Source organism: Gopherus flavomarginatus, chromosome 20 (genome assembly GCF_025201925.1).
Source record: "Gopherus flavomarginatus isolate rGopFla2 chromosome 20, rGopFla2.mat.asm, whole genome shotgun sequence".
NCBI lineage: Eukaryota > Metazoa > Chordata > Testudines > Testudinidae > Gopherus > Gopherus flavomarginatus.
In genome coordinates this window covers 24,180,261-24,196,838 of record NC_066636.1, presented here as the reverse complement: position 1 = coordinate 24,196,838, position 16,578 = coordinate 24,180,261, and the positions used below count along the sequence as shown (strand labels likewise).

The 16,578-nt window shown below is 48.3% G+C and overlaps 1 protein-coding gene across 1 annotated transcript in view; it reads left to right on the top strand.

Annotated features, from left to right (window-relative positions):
• The first annotated feature begins 2,360 nt into the window (after positions 1-2,360).
• GATAD2B (GATA zinc finger domain containing 2B) overlaps positions 2,361-16,578 on the top strand; it is a 79,857-nt gene continuing 65,639 nt past the window's right edge. Inside the window, exon 1 of the mRNA XM_050930871.1 lies at positions 2,361-2,444. The gene's annotated coding sequence lies outside the window, so the exon portion shown is untranslated. The remainder of the gene's footprint in view (positions 2,445-16,578) is intronic.

The following is a 16,578-nucleotide window of genomic DNA, read 5'->3' as shown; positions in this document are numbered from 1 at the left end:
GTGGTGCCCCATCATCACTGGGGCCACTGAAACTCAGCACCACTCCCCCCCATCCTCTGCACGAACCTGACCCTGGCACCTCGTCACCCGTGCCATCCTGACCCCACGCCCCTCCCCTTTCACCCACACCAGCCTGACCTCCCTCCCTCCCCTGTCACTCTCAGCCTGACCCTGCACCCCTCCCCATCACCTGTGCCATCCTGACCCACGCCCCTCCCCTTTCACCCATGCCAGCCTAACCCCGCACCCCTCCCCATCACCTGCGCCAGCCTGACCCCGCACCCCTCCCCCATCACCTGCGCCAGCCTGACCCTGCACCCCTCCCCTTTCACCCGCACCAGCCTGACCTACCTCCCTCCCCTGTCACTCTCAGCCTGACCCTGCAACCCTCCCCATCACCTGTGCCATCCTGACCCCACGCCCCTCCCGTTTCACCCATGCCAGCCTAACCCCGCACCCCTCCCCATCACCTGCGCCAGCCTGACCCCGCACCCTTCCCCTTTCACCCGCACCAGCCTGACCTACATCCCTCCCCTGTCACTCTCAGCCTGACCCTGCACCCCTCCCCATCACCTGTGCCATCCTGACCCCACGCCCCTCCCCTTCACCCACGCCAGCCTAACCCCACACCCCTCCCCCATCACCTGTGCCAGCCTAACCCCGCACCCCTCCCCCATCACCTGTGCCAGCCTGACCCCGCACACCTCCCCCATCACTTGTGCCATCCTGACCCCACGCCCCTCCCCTTTCACCCATGCCAGCCTAACCCCGCACCCCTCCCCCATCACCTGCGCCAGCCTGACCCCGCACCCTTCCCCTTTCACCCGCACCAGCCTGACCTACATCCCTCCCCTGTCACTCTCAGCCTGACCCTGCACCCCTCCCCATCACCTGTGCCATCCTGACCCCACGCCCCTCCCCTTCACCCACGCCAGCCTAACCCCACACCCCTCCCCATCACCTGTGCCAGCCTGACCCCGCACCCCTCCCCCATCACCTGTGCCAGCCTGACCCCGCACCCCTCCCCTTTCACCCGTGCCAGCCTGACCCCACGCCCCTCCCCCATCACCTGTGCCAGCCTGACCCCGCACCCCTCCCCCATCACCTGTGCCAGCCTGACCCCGCACCCCTCCCCTTTCACCCGCACCAGCCTGACCTACCTCCCTCCCCTGTCACTCTCAGCCTGACCCTGCACCCCTCCCCATCACCTGTGCCATCCTGACCCCACGCCCCTCCCCCATCACCTGTGCCAGTCTGACCCCACGCCCCTCCCCCATCACCTGTGCCAGCCTGACCCCGCACCCCTCCCCCATCACCCGCGCCAGCCTGACCTACATCCCTCCCCTGTCACTCTCAGCCTGACCCTGCACCCCTCCCCATCACCTGTGCCATCCTGACCCACGCCCCTCCCCTTTCACCCATGCCAGCCTAACCCCGCACCCCTCCCCCATCACCTGTGCCAGCCTGACCCCGCACCCCTCCCCCATCACCTGTGCCAGCCTGACCCCGCACCCCTCCCCTTTCACCCGCACCAGCCTGACCTACATCCCTCCCCTGTCACTCTCAGCCTGACCCTGCACCCCTCCCCATCACCTGTGCCATCCTGACCCCACGCCCCTCCCCTTCACCCACGCCAGCCTAACCCCACACCCCTCCCCCATCACCTGTGCCAGCCTGACCCCGCACCCCTCCCCCATCACCTGTGCCAGCCTGACCCACACCCCTCCCCCATCACCTGTGCCAGCCTGACCCACACCCCTCCCCTTTCACCCGCGCCAGCCGGACCCCCCGCCCCGGGGCCCTGCCGTCGCCAGGAACTGGCGATAGTGGCCTGTGAGGAACCCCCCAGCCGGACTCGGCAGCCCCCGGCCTGGCCTGGGCCACGTGGCCTGGGGGCCCAGCACCCACTCTGGGGACGCGGCCTTAGCTGGGTGCCACCCCCGTGTCTCCCCCCAGGTCCAGTGCGGGACAGGGACTAAGGGGAGGCGGATAATTAGGGGTAACCCGAGGTACGGTGGCCGCCGTGGCCCAAAACTCCCGAGTAGTGCCGTTTGCTTTTTGCCCGCCGACATATAATAGGGAGACAAGGTACCCGGATGTCCAGGCTACGGGACCCATTAAAGGCGCCCCACGGGGCGCCTCTGCGGCCTCCCAGTGGTCGCGGCCTACGCCAATCAACGGCCCCATCAGCCAGTGGGAGCTACAGGACGGGTGTCGAGGTGTAGCCTCTGCTTCGACTGGTCTATGTTTCCGTCAGTCAGTTTTCTCGCCCAATGAGCGTCGTTGCTCAGGTCGGGAGGCGGAGCCGGTGCGGCGAAGCCGCGGCCCAATCAGCATCATTGTTTGCGGTGGTGCCGGCTGCCGCTGGTGTCTGCGGCGCAGCGTCCGCTCCGCCCGCCCGCCCGGCCTGAGGGGAGCGAGCGGGGCCGCGGCCGCCGGCCGAGGTGAGCGGGGGGAGGGGCCGACGCGGGGCGGGCTCCCTGGGGGGGCTCGGGCGGGACCCCCCCGGGCAGGCAGGGGCCCCTCCCCCTGTCCGTGCTGCGGCCTGGAGCCGGGCGGGGGGTCCGGTCTCGCTCTGCCCGCGGCATCGGCCCTGGGGGCGGGGGAGCAGCAGGGGCCGAGCCCTCGGGCCGGGGTGCGCTGGGCTCCTGGCGTCAGGGGCCGTCTCAGCCGCGGTCTCAGGGAGCCCTGGGCCGCTTCCCCCTCCCCAGGGAATTCCCGTCCCGGGGCAGTGGGGCGGCTCCTCGCCTCGGCCCCTCCCGTGCAGCCGGTCTCGGCCGGGGGGTGAGCAGTGGCGGGCCTGGGGTTGTGGGGAGGGGGAGTGCAGAAGAAAACGGGAGAAAGAGGCGTCGTACCGGTGCTGGCTTAATGATCCGCATCTGCCTGCTTAGCACCCCCCCAAAAGGGCATTTTTAGAGCCTCGCTTGGATACCGACAGGCTGGGGGGGAGGAGTGCGGGTGGGTGGGGGCCTGTGCCCTAGCTGAAGATGATGTGGGAGGTTGGCTCTTATTTTCCAGCAGTTCTAGAGGGTGGCTGCAACAAACAGGCATTTAGAGAGGACAGTGATTTGTAAGGATCATGCCTGGCTGATTGCAGGCAGATGAGTCTATTCTATCCTCTAAGTGTGCCCGGAGTAAAGCACTGACCAAGCTCTCTATCAGTCTAGGTGCGTTGGGGAGGCTCCCCTTCCCTGGAAACCCTATTTATCCAAGACAGTTCTGCCTTCTATGTTCTGCACATGTCACTAGCATGTTTTGTTTTAAATGGACAGTGTCCTCTGTCATCAAGCATCTTCCTGTAGGTTTTGATGTTGATTGATAGACTACTTTAGCCAGGTGGTGGATGCTGCACATACCATAGGAACAAAGGTGCTTGGGCCCTATCCACTCTCTTGTCAAAACTGTAGTGACAATGTGTGTAAATGTGGTTCACCTAGCACAGTTGAGATCCTGTCCAGAACAGCTCACGTGTTTGGGGTTGATTGCATTCCTTGGTCTCCTGGCTGGCTGAAAGGTAGCAGAAAATGAAGGCCCTAGGTGTGCAGAAGATCTCTTTGGACTGATGATCTGGTTTCTGACAAGCCTTCAAAACCAACTGGAACCTCTGCCTCTCTGCTTTCCTGATCACATGGTTGTGTGAAACTGAATGTGACATGCAGCTGACAGGGAGCATCCATCTTTGTGGTACTGTGGTTTGCCTTTACCTAGTATGGTCTGACTTCCTGTTTAGCTGTCTAAATGGTATCTGTGAATTCTGATATTTGACTTGGAACAACTGTTTTTTTTGTTAGGCTCTAGGCTACTCAAACAAAAGAGCTGTGGCTCTTCATGTCTCCACTTAAATGCTCTTAGGAGCGGCAGGAGGATACATGATTAACAGAATGAATTAAATTTAGGTGCTCTTCGAAGTGTCTTGTCTGCCTTTTTGTATCTAAGCCAATGTTTTCTGCTGGAGAGGAGACATGGTGCTGGAGATGAGCTATTTAGAAAATGCTCAGGGTTAAGGAAGTGTATTTTCTGGATGCAGTCTCTCGATTTCTTTAATCTGCTTTGTAGTTTAAAAAACTGAAGTTTTTTAAAATAAACTCTACCCTTCTAATTGTTTACTGTTCCTTTTGTTTTTCCTCTCATTTGTTTATTGGGTTAGGTGGACGTTTCCAGCATGGCAGGCTAGGTTAAGACTTTGAACCTGTTTCTTTTTAGAAGCCCAGTTTGGGAAAAATGCAAACCTTTGTCTAGCAAATAGCCCCTCTGCTCCCAGGCTGGTGGGAAGAACCCTGTTGTGTTGCATCCTGACTGAAGTTAGATGAACCTTGGCCAGCCTGAGCCATGGGGATCACTGCCACTGGATGAAGAGAAATGTTTAAATTGTAACCACTGTCAAAATGTCTTTTTTGTTTTTAAAAGTTCATGCTTCCAACAGCCTGGCAGAGGATGGACTCTTTCATGTATTAATAAAAAAAGACATCTGTTTAAAAAGTTCTGTTCTACTTTAGGAGTTGTAAGGTGCCATTTAAAGCTGTTCTGAGTAGTGTTTTCAAAATAATCATGTTCCTTAAGGGAAAATATATACATTTTTAAAATGGCAACTTAAAGCACTTGTACAATGTGCAGAGTCTGAAATATTTCAGTTCCTAAATCAGTCTAATGTAAGAATCTGAGTCTTGCATTTGCAGCTTGCCAAGGTATTGCTGTGGAATCAGACAGCATGCAGTAGTAGTGTTCTCAATTCATCCAAACTTGTGCAGCGTGCTCCAGTGCTATTGGGGTGGACTGCCATATTTTTACAGTGACAACAGTATTTCCGGAGCAGTGATGTCTCTACAGGAAAGCTGTTTTTACTGCTGCTGGCCTGGACTTCTCTCTCCTTTCTCTCCCTGAGTGTCTGGTGTAATTGAACTCCTGCCCCACCTTCTTACTTTTGACACAGTGGAAGCAGGAGAGTAAGGTTTCAACTCTCAGTGAGTCTGGGCCAGGAGCAACAAAAACTTCATTTCCGGAGAGATGCTGGTGGCCCACTGAGACAGCAGATCTTCCAGCCTCTCTTCCATCTCTTGCACAGAAGGTAGAAAATCTTTAGGGACGTGGAATTGGAATGTTTCTTTTTCTTATGCTGTGGAGATTAATAAAAATGATGTTAGCTAACCTAAAACAGAGCTGTGTACCTTGTGGTAGTTCTGGTGCTTTCTAGTTATTTAAAAATAACCCAGGGCAATACTAATGTGTCCCCTCCACCCCCTGCATTCCAAACTTAATAGAACATACCCAAAGGTGTTCCTTGTGTGGTGGATGCATGAGGTGGGAAATGCGTTTTAACACTCTTCTTGGAAATGGGGTCTTCAAACACTGCTGTGTTATAAGTGCAGTGGATTTGACTTTGACAAATACAGTACTTTTCTCTGTTAATGAGGCAGGGAATACAGGTTGTATCGACATTATCATGTTGTGTATGTCTAGACTCCAGTCCTGTGTCCCACTTTACTCACATAAGCAGGTCTATTAACTTTAATGAGACTACTTACATTAGTAAAGTTTTGTGTGTTTTTGTAAGCTTGGGATCTTTAGTGTGATGTGGATACATATGAGGTTATTGAGAGGAGGAGGGAGGGCTGCTTACAGTTGTAACTGTAAAAAGAACAGGAGTACTTGTGACACCTTGGAGACTAACAAATTTATTTGAGCATAAGCTTTTATGGGCTACAGCCCACTTCATTGGATGCATGCAGTGGAAAATACAGTAGGAAGATATATATACACACACACAGAGAACATGAAACAATGGGTGTTAGTATACACACACTAACGAGAGTGATCAGTTAAGGTGAGCCATTACCAGCAGAGGAGAGACTTTTTCTAGTGGTAATGAAAATGGTCCATTTGCAGCAGTTGACAAGAAGGTGTGAGGAACAGTGTTGGGGGGTGGGGGGGAATAAACATGAGGAAATAGTTTTACTTTGTGTAATGACCCAACCAAAGAACTTCAAAACCAGACTCCATCGAGAGACTGCTGAATTGGAATTAATTTGCAAAATGGACACCATTAAATTAGGCCTGAATAAAGACTGGGAGTGGATGTTGTGATGCTGGAAGGTTCAGTAAGAAACTTTGCTGCAGTCTTAGTGTCTTCCTTATGTAGTAAATAACTCTTTGAAGGCACTCTTGGTCCTGTGCCTCCTACTACTTCTCATCCCAAAGCATCTTTACAGACCTGGGGAGCAGTATAACAGTGCCATTCTGTCCTGTCCATGGTTTGTCCTCCGCTGAGCCCAGCCTGGTCGTGCCCCCATGTACAGTTTCCCAACATCTAGTTGGTGATCGGCCTCTAGCTCTGACTGACCTGGGTTGAGTTTGCATTATTTTCTTGGGCATCCTGTCATCTGTTTGTCTTCTGCATTTGATGGCAGCCAATCCTGTACCCTGACTTCACAGCCTACTTTCATTTCCACTTAATTTTCCTTTACACCTGCTATCTTCAGAAGGGCTCTTGTTTCTCCTGCGTCCAGCCCTCCAATGACTGTTCATATAGTGCCACGGCTTCCAGACCTTAGGGGCTGAGGAGCTCTGTGAAGTATGAAAGCTTGTCGTCTCCACCAACAGAAGTTGGTTCCATAAAAAATGCTACCTCACTCACCTTGTGTCTTTCATATCCTGGGACCAATCTGGCTACACCAGTGCAAACCTTAAAATCTAGTCAGCTTAAAACAAGGGAGCATTAAACTGGCTATTCACAAAGCAGTATCCAGAATATGGCTGAAATCTTCCTGAATAAGAGTAAAAATCAGCATTTGGAAATTCAAGCCCATATAAATGATGGTGCTAAAAGAATACTTTACAAAGCTTCTGTCTAAAATTAGAATGAATTATTTAGAATTGCAGAGGAATCTAAATAACCTTAGGGGCCTTTTTCCACACTAGCCTTAGCAACTTGAGTCAGTATGACCATTGTCTATCAATCATAAGGCTGGATCTAGAATCTCTGGGCAGCCACATCTATTTTGCTTTATTTTTCATTGAAGTATTTAAAATTTAGTGTTAGCTGGTATGTTCAGTTAGGTGGTGGCTAAATGGTTTAGTAGTTTGTGTATAATGTTGGATCCTCTCTACTTACCTCATTTGTGGGAGTTGGCACAGTTTTGGGGGTAAACCTTATTAAATGACTTGAGAAAGAAATCCCAGTCCAGTTCTAACAATAGTCCTCATTTACAGTGTCCATGGGACTTGTCTCGTTGCTCAAAGTTGAAGTATCTTGCAGGATGACTGAAAGAGTCACAAGTGGGGGGAAATACATTAAAAGAACATCAAGGCTGCAACAGAAAATAAAAGCCAAAGGAATTCTCAGTTAGGGATTAAGTGAACTGTATCTCCACCAGTACTCAGCACCATGGGGAGCTCTAAGGAAGGAGTGGAAGATGCCCCATTGCGTGCAGAGGTATTGGGGGAGATGTATAGTTAAGGGTGAAATCTACAACATTCCCTTGCTTTTGTCGGATTTCATCACAGCAGTTGGTATCATCCTGGCAGTTCCTTTCCTGTGAAATTTTTCATTACTTTTTAAAAAAAGGCAAACGTCATTCTATTCAATGTGCAAATGTATTGTACTGTACTTAGGTGGCATAAGATGCTGCTGGTGTGTAATTTCTCTGAGCAGCATGCTTATTGTCAGAGCTACATGTCAGTAACTGGGCCAGTAGTTGTGTTAAAACAGCTGAGAGCCATTGTGGACATGTCCTGTTCAGAACATCTGTAGAAACAAATATTCAGGGTTTCAAGCAAACTACCTCTGTAATACATGCATGCTGAAAGAATGTAATGGGCAGTTCAGCGGTGACAGAAAGGAGACTTTGTAAAAATAATATGAAGGGTACTGGGGGAATTTTTAAAATGTATTAAATGGTGATAAACCAATATTCTGTTTTGTGTGGTGTACATGCCTGCACTCCCCTTTCTGCTGCTGAGGAGAGGCAGTTTGTTCTATTCTCTGTCCCCAAACTTATTTCTTCTGGGTTTAGACTTTTGAACTCTGTGCAGTTAAAGGCCCCCATCATTATGGTACCAAGGGAACAGACTTGGGGTAACTAATATAGGCTAAAAGCGGCAAAGAGTTCTGCACTGCTTTTACAGATCCAGACTAACACGGCTACCCCTCTGATACTTAATATAGGCTAGAATTTGTATCACTAAATGAATTGTGTGAACACAGTTAACTCTCAAATGGGCACGTTGAGATTGCATAACAAACCTGAGTGGAATGATATAATTCGAAAATATAGAGCAAAATACAGACCAGCACAGAATGGCAAAGCCCACCCTGAATGCCTTTAAACCTGGTGAGAGTGCTTCAGCAGAGCCATGCTGCAGACCTGGGCACTGGAGACGGCGCCGTCTGGGTGCTTGATCAGGTCTCATCTGTGGCACCCTATCTGTTGTGGGCAAATGAGAAATGCCTGTGGCCATCGTATCATGGCACCAGACCTCAGTTTCCTTAGGCCTTATTGAGAGAATGGAAAGGTCTCATTCCTTCTGGCAGAATGTGCCCAACCAGAGTCATGTCTGCCATTTGGGCAAATGAGAACTACCCATTATTCCTCATTCACCTTCTCATCTCTGTCATGCCATATTAAATATTTAATAATTAGACTAAAACACCTACATTTTTCAGTATGTGCAGATAAAGCATGAAATAGTGCACTTCGTCCAAGTTAGTCTATGGTGTTTTTATTCAGATATTGAGGTATCTCAGAGCCAGAAATAAAAGCCAATATTATGAAATAACTCCTGAGGTTTTTAGGAGACAGAGCCAGTCTAAAAATTCTACATCAGTCTGAAAAGTCTCTCTACACTTGTTAAAAGGAGGAGCCAAAATTACTGCATCTAAAAGAGATTGGAGAGAGGCCTGGAATTCTTTTTTTTTTTCAGTTTGTATGTGATTGGCTTCAGTGTTTTCCCCTGGTGCAGGCAATTGGTCAGTTTCCTGTTGGTTGTCTGGGTCTTAAGCACAGCCACAACAGAGGAGAGGGACACTTGTTCGTATTCAGTGTGAAAAGCTCACAATTGGCCTGAAGACTTTGCGGTAGGTGTAATATCTGAAACTATTTTAAACTTTAGAATGGATGATGTCCTCGCCTTTAATCCAAATAATGCACATTTTAGACCCTGATAGCACATTCTGATCCATGTAGACCTGTGCTCATGTGGAATTCAGTTGAACTCACTGGGGGTATGTCTGCACTACAGGGTTGTTCTGATTTTACATAAACCGATTTTGTAAAACAGATTGTATGAAGTCGAGTGCACGCGGCCACACAAAGCACAATAATTGGGTGGTGTGCGTCCATGTACCGAGGGTAGCGTCGATTTCCAGAGCATCGCACTGTGGGTAGCTATCCCATAGTTCCCGCAGTCTCCCCTGCCCATTGGAATTCTGGGTTGAGATCCCAATGCATGATGGTGCAAAAACAGTGCTGCGGGTGATTCTGGGTAAATGTTGTCACTCAGTCCTTCCTCCGTGAAAGCAACGGCAGACAATCATTTCACGCCCTTTCTCCCTGGATTGCCCTGGCAGACGCCATAGCATGGCAACCATGGAGCTCGTTTTGCCTTTTGTCACTGTCACCGTATGTGTACTGGATGCTGCTGACAGAGCGGTACTGCAGCGCTACACAGCAGCATTCATTTGCCATTTCAAGGTAGCAGAGATGGTTACCAGTCGTTCTGTACCATCTGCTGTGCCATTGTAACTTGGGGATGAGATGACGGTTATCAGTCGTTCTGTACCGTCTGCTGTGCCATTGTAAATTGGCGATGAGATGACGGTTATCAGTCGTTCTGTACCATCTGCTGTGCCATTGTAAATTGGCGATGAGATGACGGTTATCAGTCGTTCTGTACTGTCTGCTGCTGTCATGGATGCTCCTGGCTGACCTTCACTGAGGTCAGCCGGGGGTGCAAAGACAAAAATGGGAATGACCCCCCAGGTCATTCCCTCCTTTATATTGTGTCTAAAAATAGTCAGTCCTGCCTAGAATATGGGGCCAGTGTATCAGAGAGCACAGCCGCTGCGTGTCAGATCCCGCAGAAATGATGAGCTGCATGCCATTCTAGGGGGTGCCCCTGCAACAACCCCACCCATTGCTTCCCTCAACCCTCCTGGGCTACCGTGGCAGTGTCCCCCCATTTGTTTGAAGTAATAAAGAATGCAGGATTAAGAAACACTGACTTTTTAATGATATAAAATGAGGGGGAGGCAGCCTCCAGCTGCTATGGTAGTCCAGGCAGGACATTAAACGGTGGGGGGGAGAGGAGCCCAGCATCCCGCTGCTATGATAGTCCAGGCAGTACAGAATCTTTTCTTAGACATGAAGGGGGGAGGGGGGCTGATGGAGCTCAGCCCCCAGTTGCTATGATGAGGACGGTTACCAGCTGTTCTGTACCATCTGCTAGGAGTCATTCCTATTTTTACCCAGGCACCCCCAGCTGACCTCACCTGAGGCTAGCTAGGAGCACTCACAGGATGATAAGGACGGCTACCAGTCCTTCTGCACTGTACTGTCTGCCACCGGGGAGGAGAGGGGAGGGGAGGGGAGAGGATGCTGCTGTTCAGTGCCGCGGCACCGCGTCTACCAGCAGCATGCAGTAGACGTACGGTGACATTGAAAAAAGTCAAACGATTTTTTTCCCTTTTCTTTCCCCGGGGGGAGAGGGGGTAAATTGACGAGATATACCCTGAACCACCCTGGACAATGTGTTTAACCCTAGAGGCATTGGGAGCTCAGCCAAGAATGCAAATATTTTTCGGAAACTGCGGGGACTGTGGGATAGCTGGAGTCCTCAGTACCCCTCCCTCCCTCCATGAGTGTCCATTTGATTCTTTGGCTTTCTGTTACGCTTGTCTCACAGCACTGTGCCGTGGACTTTGTATCATAGCCTGGAGATGTTTTTCAAATGCTTTGGCATTTCATCTTCTGTAACGGAGCTCTAATAGAACAGATTTGTCTCCCCATACGGCGATCGGATCCAGTATCTCCTGTGTGGTCCATGCTGGAACTCTTCTTGGATTTGGGACTGCATGGCCACCCATGCTGATCAGAGCTCCACGCTGGGCAAACAGGAAATGAAATTCAAAAGTTTGCGGGGCTTTTCCTGTCTACCTGGCCAGTGCATCTGAGTTCAGATTGCTTTCCAGAGTGGTCACAGTGGTGCACTGTGGGATACCGCCCGGAGGCCAATACCATCGATTTGCGGCCACACTAACCATAATCCGATATGGTAATACCGATTTCAGCGCTACTCCTCTCGTCAGGGAGGAGTACAGAAACCGGTTTTAAGAGTCCTTTATATTGATATAGAGGGACTCGTTGTGTGGATGGGTGCAGGGTTAAATCGGTTTAACGCTACTAAAATCGGTTTAAACGTGTAGTGTAGACCAGGCCTGGGTCTCTATGTCGATGCAGGGATCTGAGGCCTCAGGTTTCATGAGATGATCTCACTGTTGCAATGTCATAAGTGGTCCCATCGTGACATATAGATAGCTGTCACTGAAATTTATTGCAATATCTTTATTTCCAAAGAGGAGGGACTGCAGGTTGACAGTAGGAAGGGAATAGAAAAGCCCTCTCTCTCCATGCTGTCTATCTCAGGTAATGGCTTACTCTGTCCACCTATTAGCCTTTTGGAGCACTGAAGTGGATGAAGAGGAGAAGGATATGTGACTTTCCAAAGAGAGAGAACAGGATTAATCAACAAGCAGACGGTCTAATTTCAGCTTTAGTCTTGCAACTCCTTTGGACTGGTAGGTGGAAGAATGTTTGAGCTGTGAAGTCTGTTCTCAGATGGATATGTTAGCCTGTGGAGACCAACCCAAATGTGTCTGAATCCCAGTTGGCCCAAGTCTAAGGTGACACGGAAGCTTTGAAATTCCTTATAATTCTTTATTTTAGGGTTGGAGCAGATAGGAGCATCTGTCCTTTTCCCAACAGATGAGTCCTAAGAAATGGATGATTAAACTAAGACTCCAAAGAAAAGGAGTAATAACATAAGCACTCCTTGAATCTGTGTTGGTAAAATAATCTGCTTGATTTATGCTGCCTTGTGACCCCCTTCTTTCCTTTGTCCACTCAGAATACCTTTTGTCAATCTTTTCCCACAAGGAAATAACTTGAATAGAGAACTCAACTCCAGTAACCTTGGCACTGCTGTGAGGCAAGGGGGCATGTTCTTGCCATGGTTAAAAACAGTTCTTGCCTAAAATCTAAACTTCCCCCCAAAAACTATTTAACGTAAGTTTTTTCTCATTAACATCTTGCATGGGCATTGGCTGTGTGAGGAGTCATCCTGAGACTGTAAAGGGCAGTAGGCTGGTGGTGCTGAATGCTACATTCAAGGGACATTAAGTGAGATGGATAACTTCAAATTCTTCAGGAGAATAGACTTTTATGCTGACTAGCGCTTGGTTTAACAGCTTTCTTCTCGTTTTCCTTCTCCTCACTGCCTAATACTGTTTGAGAAAAAAGATAATTAACTTTTTAATAAATTATAAAACTTGTTTCACTGCAGTGGGTCTTTATTTTTTTCTTTCTGCAGCAGATTTACTGTTTTGAATACAATAAAATTCACTTAGATTTAACTCACCCTTTCAGAGACTGAAACTATTTGCCAGTGAGTTTTTGGGAGGGGATGTGTGAGTGTGGTAAGACACGCGTGTTATGGTGATCATATTGTTTTGGAGGGTTCAGGTTTTCTTTCACTTTGCCATTTAAAACTGACGTTATTTGTGTTCCTGTCTTTTTTGCTTTCTCTTTTAAAGTCGATAGATGTTGTGTACGTGTATCCAGAGGCAAAGCAAGTCCATAAAATTAAAGAAACTGTTTAATCAAATGTATGTGGCATCTCTGGAATATTACACTTCCTGTTGTAAATTCTGGCAGTTTTCTGTCCTGTTACCTAATGGATTAAAAGGATTTGTGGAAAAAGTTACACCTCTTACACCAAATTACTTATAGTATTAAGGTTTTAAGCCATTGGGAAATCTTAAGTGACATTCTGTAAGGAGTAACAGTACAGTGTGTTTGAATCAAATTCCCTTTGTTTTTGTTATATGGCTAAATAAAAGTGCTCTGCATGGCTTTCAGGTGCTAGGGTTGTATCCTCCATACTATGTGTTTAGATCAGAATAGCTGATTTACTCTCAACTTTAAGTTGTCTTCTCTTTTTCAACAGTGTCTGGTAATATTCACTGAGGCATCCTGGGACTCTAATGTATTGGGGTAGCTTGTTATATGTATGCCTGCTTTGAAAAGATGTCTGTTTGCTAAACAAACTTGTTACAGTTGTGATTTAATGTGAGGTGTGGCTATGCATGTGAGTTTCTTGAATACGTTTGTAACAAGCCAGAGAGAGTGAGCTTCAGATTTTGTTTGTAAAAGGAAATCTGGAGTGAAGGGAAATCAGACAGATGCAGGCTTTTAGGGAGTTTCAAAATGGTTGCTTAGTAATAGTCCCTTGCTGTTGAATATGTCCAAATCTAATACACTCTCCTCTCTCCCCTCCTCCCCCCGCCACCAATGAATCATTTCTTAACTTACGTGTTAAAGTCCCTGATTCTAATTTAATCTTGGAGACTTGACAGTTTTAAATACCTACTAGTGCAATATGATTCTGAATTGGTATTTCAATAGCTTATTGTGTCAATCTTGACAACAATTTTCAGCAAACTAGCAGCAATATGTAAGAATATGGCACTGAAATGCACAGATACAGTTGCTGGAGTGTCTCTGCTTTGAATTCAGGGGCATCTTTTCTAGAATTCTGCTTAGTTTAATGTAACACTATGTTTAGTAGCCCTCTAAGACATACAGCAAGAGCACATGAGAGGGTGTGTATCCATTTCAATACCTCGATCTTGAAATAAGAGATTCTGGGATAGTTTTCTAGGACTCATAGACTCATAGGTCAGAAGGGACCAATATGATCATCTAGTCTGACCTCCTGCACAAGGCAGGCCACAGAACCCCACCCATCCAATTTTATAACAACCCCTAACCCAGGACTGAGTTATTGAAATCCTCAAAATTGGTTTGACTGTTTAACAAAATGTCAGTTTCTGATTTTCTATCCATCTAACTTAGGCTTAACATACTTCAGTGGTTTTGTTAAGGCTGAATGTTTCAGTGAGGTGTGGACCTCTGTCTGCTCAAATGGGAAACTGGGTTAAAGCAACAATGAGAGGTCCAGGGCCTCACTGGAGGTCACTGAGGGACTGGTCCTGCGGAGTGCTGAGCATCAGATGGTGGGGGTGTTGGAGCCCCCACCTTGTGATGGGTTGGTGGATGGGCTCCCCTCACACCATGTCCTGGCGGGCAATGCTGTGACTCCTTGCTTTCTGTCCAGTTTCTCTCTAACTTCCCTGTGTGTGTGTGCTTGTCATATGATTTCATGTTTTTTACTGACCTCTGCTCCCCATCCTCCCCTGAACTGACCTAGAGAGCCACAGGTTGAGAAGGGCAGTTGGCACCTCACAGGATCTGGCCCTAATGACTCATTCTACACTTCAGCCTTGGACTCTACTGGTTCCTGGGACTCTGCTGTTTTCTGTAACCACTGGACGCCAGCACCTCCCCTTTTTCTCTCTCTGTGGTGAGGTGTCCCGTGGGGATCAGTTGCAGGTTATACACACATTGGGGGAGTGGTAAATAATGCAGAGACAGATTACTGATAGAGTGATCTGGAGCCTTGGTAACCTGGGTACCAGCAAACATGGGTTTTAACGTGGCTCAGTGTGAATGCATACCTTTAGGAACAAAGAATGTTGGCCAAAGTTACAGGATGGGAAAATGTTGGAAAACAGTGACTGAAAAAGATTTGAGGGTCATAGTGGATAATCTACTGAATCTGAGCTCCTAGAGTGACACTGTGGAGAAAAGGGCTAATGTAATCCTTGGCTGCATAAACAGGAATCTTGAGTAGGAGCAGAGAGGTTATTTTACCTCTGTATTTGGCACTGGTGTGATTGCTGCTGGAATTTTGTGTCCAGTTCTGGTGGGGCCAAAAGAAATGCTTCAAAGACACCCTCAACATAAACTTCAAGATGTGGCATCGATGCCACACACTGGGAGACAGCAGCCCAGGATAGGGGTAACTGGCGAAGATTTGTCAGAGAGGGAACGTCCACTTCTGAGGAAAATGGCCTTTCCCTGGGCGCAGCAAAGCACCAGACGAGGAAGGAAAGACAACAGTCACACAGCAATCTTAGCCCAATGCTGTGTCTGCCAGTGAGCCTCTGGCTCAAGGATCGGACTCCGTCACCAAAGGACCCGTGAAAGATCATCCTCAACCTCAAGGAATCAGTGATGAGTACGTCTGTGCCCGGTTCTGGTGTCCGCAATCCAGGAAAGAAGCTGATAAATTGGAGAGGGTTCAGAGAAGAGCCACAAGAATGATTAAAGGATTAGAAAACAAACCTTATAGTGATATGCTCGAAGAGCTCACTCTACTTAGCTTAATAAAGGGAGGGTTAAGTGTTGACTTGATTAGTTTTGTATCTACATGGGAAACCAATATTTAACAATGGGTTCTTCCGTCTAGTAGAGAGCGGCTTAAACTGGTCCAGTGACTGGAAGCTGAAGCTAGTCAAATTCAGACTGGAAATTAGAGATCTGTTTTAAAGAGGGTCATTAACCACGGGAACAACTTACCAAGGGGGTTGTGGTTGAGTCACTATCACTGACAGGTTTTAATTCAAGATTGAGTGTTTTGCTAAAAGATTTGCTCTAGGCATTATTTGGGGTCATACTAGATGATCACAGTGATCCCTTCTGACCTTGGAATCTATGAACTAGCATAGCTGTAAACTAACTTTTAAATTGGGTAACAGTCATAAAAAATTCCTGTGCAGGTAAGGTACATTCGCACAGACTAGTAACCAGAGCCTATTGTTTTTTAATTTGAGATCTAAATTGGCTTGGATATTAAGAACAACGGGTGGGGTGCAGGAGCTCCCTTGAGCATTACGGTGTAATTGCTGACGAGATAAACATGCTCTTGGACTTGTTCAAGTCAGTAAATCCTTAATTGCATTTTATTTACTGGGAAACTTCATAACTTCAGGGTGGCTAATGCCAGACACACTGACCTGAGGTCTGTGAGGTGGTTATGTTCCAGTTGTGATTTCCTCAGCTTTTCCCATTCCCCTGAAGTGGAAATGTCCTTGACCTTCACTGAGCCACTTGCTGCCTGTTCCTGTTGATGCTCGTTCTGGTTTGGGGGGAACATCCAGTTACTGCGTAATCAGTTGCCTTGTGCTATGATTGGCTCAGAGCATGTTTTGAAGTTATGTTGAACGTGAGTGTGATGGTCTGGGAATGTTCATGTTTTCTTCGAATACTGTGTGGGTGCCTGTGACACAGGATGGAGAGGGGAGTAATGACCTGGGAAGGTTGCAGGGGAGTTTTGCCAGGACTGTCTGCATTGGGGATGGGAGACTTTCCTTAAAACCAGATACCTGAGCATGTAACATGAGAACCAGGATGGGGGTTGAAGCCAGGTGACACCTCTGCTCGGGAAATGGACAAAGGCTGAGGGAGG